The sequence below is a fragment of the Trachypithecus francoisi genome, unplaced genomic scaffold, assembly GCF_009764315.1.
Source record: "Trachypithecus francoisi isolate TF-2019V2 unplaced genomic scaffold, Tfra_2.0 Lachesis_group17, whole genome shotgun sequence".
Lineage (NCBI taxonomy): Eukaryota > Metazoa > Chordata > Mammalia > Primates > Cercopithecidae > Trachypithecus > Trachypithecus francoisi.
The window spans coordinates 101995098-102001328 of NW_022681462.1; positions in this window are offsets into that span (position 1 = coordinate 101995098).

A 6231-nucleotide genomic window follows, 5' to 3' on the forward strand; every position below is an offset into this window, starting at 1 on the left:
TCTCTCACTGTTGGGGAAATTCCTTTTGCTGTCCTTGCAGGTGGATGACAATGAAAGCAGCTGTATTAGTTCATTCTCACACTGCTAATAAAGACATACTTGAGACTGGGTAATTTATAAATGAAAAAAGTTTGATTGACTCACAGTTCAGCATGGCTGGGGAGGTCTCAGGAAACTTACGGTCATGGTGGACTGCTGGACATGGTGGACATGGTGCACATGGCAGCAGGGAGAAGAAGAATGAGAGCTGAGCAAAGCGGGAAACCCCTTATAAAACCATCATATCTTGTGAGAACTTATCACAAGAACAAGACAGTGGAAACTTCCCCCATGATTCAATTATCTCTACCTGGTCCCTCCTGCCATGTGTGGGGATTGTAGGAACTACAATTCAAGATGAGATCTGGGTGGGAACACAGCCAAACCCTATCAGCATCCATCTACTGAGAACTTGGTCTAGCCAGACAGGAGGCTGAGCATTCTGCCTGTGTTTCTGTTTTCTGGAATTAACAATCCAGGGGAACCATTATATCGCTGCCTCGTTTTGTGGATGAAAAAAACTAAGGTTCAGAGAGGCTACAGAAATTACTCAGGCTCCATGAAGGTCAGATCTACACACCCATCCTGGGGACCATTCCATGGCACAAACCCTCACTGGTGTCCCTGCGGCTAACTCAGGAAGCATCGTCGTTCTGGGTTCTAGAGGAAATGTGCTGGAGAGGGCGCCACCCTCCCTCCCCCAGTACCTGGAATGACATTTCCTATAGCTTCTTCTTCCTTGTTCTTCAGTAAAAACCCCTCCAGAGATGTTAACGTAGGGGCTGAGAGTGAGTCAGACACATCCTACTACTGTCCCCCTTGACTTTGACAGCTCTGTCTCTTTTCCCTGCCGCCTATTAGATCAGGTGAGAGTTCAGTTGTTCTTGTTGTCTTTGAACATACTTTATTTTTAGAGAAGTCTTAGGTTCACAGTGTAATTGAGTGGAAAGTATAAGGAGTTCCCATAGGCCCACTGTTCCCAAACGTGCACAGCCTCCCTTATTATCAAAGTCCCCCACCACAGTGGTACATTTGTTGCAATTGATGAGCCTACATTGACACATCACTAAAAGTCCCTAGTTTACATCAGGATTCACTCTTAGTGTTCTATATTCTGTGAATTTGGACAAATGTATAGTGATGTATATCCATCATTATAGTGTCATACAGAGTAGTTTCACTGCCCTGAAAATGCTTTTGCTCTGCCTATTTATTTTTTCTCCCCCAAACCCTGGGCAACCAATCACAGTTTTATTATCTCCATAGTTGTGCGTTTTCTAGAATATCATACAATTGGAATCAGTCAGTATGTAGCCTTTTCAGAATGGCATCTTTACTGAGTAATATACATTTAAGTTTCCTCTGTGTCTTTTCATGGCTTTATAGTTTGATTTTTTTTTTTCTTTAGTGCTGAACAATATTCTTTTTTCTGGATATGCCCTAAATTATTTGTTTATTTATCTACCGAAAGACATTTTGGTTGCTTCTAAGTTTTGGCTGTCATGAATAAATCTGCTGTAAACATCTGTGTGCAGGTTACTAAGTGGACATACATTTTCAACTCTTATGTGTAAATGGCAAGGCGCGTGATTGCTTTGCTGGATCATATGGGAAGAGTACATTTAGTTTTGTAAGGAACTGCTGAACTGGCTTTCAAAATGGCTGTACTTTTTGCATTTCCACCAGCAATAAATGAAAGTTCCTGTTGCTCCACATCCTCACCAGAATCTGGTGGTGTTAGTGTTTTGTGTACTCATAGTGTAGTGCATAGTGATATCCCACTGTGGTTTTAATTTGCATCGTCCTGATGACATAGGATGTTGAGCAACTTTTTGTATGCACACTTTCCATCTGTTATATTTTCCTTGGTAAGATGTCTCTTAAGGTCTTTTCAGTTTGTTCATGTTTTATTGTTTAGTTTTAAGAGTTTTTTGTATGTTTTGGATAACAGCTGTTTGTAAGACATGGCTTGTGCAAATATGTTTTCTGTCTTTGGTTTGTCTTCTCATGGTCTTGACAGTGCCTTTTATGAACATTTTTAATTTAAATGAAATTCAGCTTATTGGCCAGGCCCAGTGGCTCACACCTGTAATCCTAGCACTTTGGGAGGCTGAGGCAGGTGGATCACCTGAGACCAGGTGATCAGGTTAACATGGTGAAACCCTGTCTCTATTAAAAATACAAAAAAATAGCCAGGTGTGGTGGTGGGCACCTGTAGTCCCAGCTATTCTGGAGGCTACGGCAGGATAATCGCTTGAACCCAGGAGGTGTAGGTTGCAGTAAGCCGAGATCATGCCACTGCACTTTAGCCTGGGCTGCAGAGTAAAATTCTGTCACACACACACAAAAAAAGTTCAGCTGATAAATTATTTCTTTCATGAATTATGCCTTTGGTGTTGTATTTAAAAATTTATTGCTATACCTAAAGTTAGCTAAGTTTTCTCCTATGTTATCTTTTAGGGCTTTTAGATTTTTGTGCTTTACATCTAGGTTTATGGTCCATTCTGAGTCAGTTTTCTAGAAGGGTATCAGGTCTGTGTCTAGATTCAGGTTTGGCTTTAGGATGTCCAATTGTTCCAGTACTAGTTTTTGAAAATACTGTCTTTGCACCATTGTTTTGCCTTTGCTCCTTTGTCAAAGATTAGTTGACTATATTTATATTAGTCTATTTCTTGGTTCTATATTCTGTTCAATTGATCTATTTGTCCTTTTTCCACCAGTGCTACACTATTTTGATTGTTGATTGTAGCTTTAGTCTTGAAGTTGATAGTGGTAGTTCTCCGATTTTGGTATTCTCTTTCAATATCAAGGTGGCTATTGTGGGTCTTTTTTCTCTCCACATAAACTTTAGAATCATTTTATCAATATCCAAAAATATGTCGATATCACTGGGATTTTGAATGTAATTTTATTGAATCTATAGATCAAGTTGGAAAGAAATTAAAGCTTGAAAATATAAAATCTTTCTATTCCTCAACTTGGAATATCTCTTTGTTAATTTAATTCTTATTTATTTGGTTTGAGTTTTAGTTTTTTCATATGAATTGTTATAGACTGAATGTTTGTGCCACTCCTCCCCTCAAAATTTATATGTTGAAAGACCCCCATGATGATGGTGTTGGGAGGTGAATCCTTCAGCAGGTGATTAGGTCACGAGGGCAAAGCCCTCAAAAATAGGACTAAGGTCTTCATAAAAGAAACTCTTTAAGAGCTTTCTTTCCCCTTCCTTCATGTGAGAATACAGAAAGAAGCAGGCACTCATGAGATGGCAAATCTGCCAGCATTTTGATCTTGGACTTCACAGCCTCCAAAATTATGAGAAATAATTTGTTGTCATTTATAAGCCACCTATTTTGTGATATTCTGTTGTAGCAGCCTAAACTGCCTAAGATATAGATATTGTACATATTTTGTTAGGTTTATACCTAAGCATTGTGTGTTTCACTTATTCATCATTGGTATATAGGAGAGTTATTGACTTTTGTATATTAACCTTGCATCCTGCAACCTTGCTATAATTGCTTATTAGTTCCAGGAATTGCTTTGTTTAATCTTTCAGATTTTCTACAAAGACAATCATGTAATCTGCAAACAAAGACCGTTTCATTTCTTCCTTCCAAATATGTATATCTTTTTATTTTCTTTTCTTACCTTATTGAATTAGTTAGGACTTCCAAAACAGTGTTGGAAAGCAGTGGAGAAGAAATATCCTTGCCTTGTTCCTGATTTTAGTGGAGAAGCTTCTTGTTTTTCACCATTAAGTATGATGTTAGGTATAGGTTTTTTTGTAGATGTTAGAATTCAGTTTGTACCTCTTCCATGCTAGCTCCCTCTTATCAATCTTGTTCCTTTTTAGAAATGTATCTAAGTTTTTCTACTGTTCTAGTCCTCCTCTAGCATTTCATCCACCTGAGCTTGCTCCTAGGTTTTCCCTATGTCATTAGTACAGGGTAGCTTCGGTGTTCACCAAATGGAGCTATTTAGCACTCAAGCCTTGCTGGCTCAGCTGTCACTGAATTGATGAGCCTGAGTTCTGTTCTGAGCCACACTGTGAAGGATGAGACTGTGTTCCATCCAGTCCATGCACAGTGTACTTACTGGTGATGTACATTTTTAAAAAATGGTAATCCATTGTGGATAAATGGGTCCTCACTGCTTACCAGAATATTTAATTAATCCAATCACCCCCTTCCCAATCTATGGGCGATGAATGGAAGGTTTCTGCACAGTGAAATCAAGTTCTCATTTATATGACCATCTGTCCTGTGACAGAGTGCTCCTGTGAAGTCCATACAACTTTGGTGTCGCTGCTTGTTTTTTTCAAAGTACCATGAGCAGACGCCTACGGGAGGAAAAAGTAAGTGGTAAAACCCTTCTGTTCTGTTTGGTTTTCCTGTGTGTTAATCACAGAAAAGAAAAATTATTCTTAGGATTTGCATGGGTACCTAGAGAATTGGAGATTATAAAAAAGTTGAAAATAATTTTTTCAGCTTTTTCACAGATGAGGCTAATATTACACAGATTGTATCTACTGACATACATTTACCAACTATACCCACCTTGACTTTAGAGATGTTGGGAACTCTTGGCTGTCTGGAAAAACCTTAAACCAGAGTTGTATCTACTGGATCTCAGTTCTTGAGCACTCTTCTCTTGAGTTTATTTTCTCAATAGTTTTCTTTTCCTTTTCATTTTATTTATCTATTTGTTTATTTATTTTTTGGGGGGGTGGGCAGTCTCACTCTGTTGCTCAGGCTGGAGGGCAAGTGGCACGATCTCGGCTCACTGCAACCTCCTCCTCCTGGGTTTAAGCAATTCTCCTGCCTCAGCCTCCAGAGTAGCTGGGACTACAGGCGTGCACCACCACACCTGGCTAGTTGTTTTGTATTTTTGGTAGATGTAGACACAGGGTTTCACCATGTTGGCCAAGCTGGTCTAGAACTCCTGACCTCAGGTGATTCACCTGGTTCAGCCTCCCAAAGAGCTGGGATTACAGGTGTGAGCCACCACACCCTGCCTTCTTTTTGTTTTAATTCATCATATACAGAGAGTCTATTTCTAAGGATATCTTCTTGCTGCATTAAAGTTTACAAGATGTTGCCATGGTTGCTTTCTCTCTCTCTCTCTCTTTCTCACACACACATACACACACGCGCGTGCGCGCGCGCACACACACACACACACACACACACACACACGGGGTAATGTAAAAATAGTCTCTTAATCATATGGGTGCTTTTTCTGATATGATGAATGAATTAACCATGTTTTGTATTTCAATCATCCCCAAGAGTACTCAGCTCTTCGGGGCTCTGTGGCCCCAGAATTGGTTTGGTTAATAGCCCAACAATTTTCTTGAATAGCTCCATGAAAAAGCCCTGGAAAAGGTCAAAAATTTTTTCCCTATTAACACTTCAAAAAAGCCAATTAATTGACTCAAAGTGCCTCAGGGAGGAGAAGCTTGTTCTCAATTATAACAAGCTCTGTTTTGAATAGAAATTTAAATCCTCCTTTCTCTAGAAGCTTGAAGGTGAGGTAGCTCTCATAGATTCTTTTTTTCACAAGGCTGAAAATATAGATGAACTCAGTGAGATTCATCTGTGCAGGCCAGAGTCTGGTGGCTCACAGAGAGGGCCACGGGAGGGAGACTGAGCCAGGAACTTGTGAGAAAGAAAATGGGAGAAGGGAAGAGAGAAAGTGAGAAGGGAGGAAGAGAAAAGAGAGAGAGAAACCAACCACCATCTGACAGTCAACCTTCTCCCAGCACCTTGCATACTATGATCTGCTTAACCGTAAGCTGATCCCTGTGACACAAAGATTTAAGGCCCTTTGAAATGCATTCAGTGAACGGGAGAGGAGGATGTCTCTTGCATGTTATTGTACATCTTCCTGTTGGCAAGAGTGACCAGGCAACTCATTTGTGGCTTTATCTGCTTTTGTGCACCCAATAAATAGTATCCTACTTGAGACAACAAAAAACATTGATGAATCCCTAATTAATAAGGCCAGCTACTTGGGGAGAGGAGAAAAAGCCTAGCATTTAGCATTTATTTTTTCAAAAGGAGATTTCGCTTTCTCTTCTCATTTTTTTTATGTTGAAAAACAGAGAAAAGCCACACAGCGAGTGCCCCACCCCCACTCCTTTCGTTCTGGGCTTTTGTGTTTGGGGATTGGTTGGGGAGAGACTTAAAG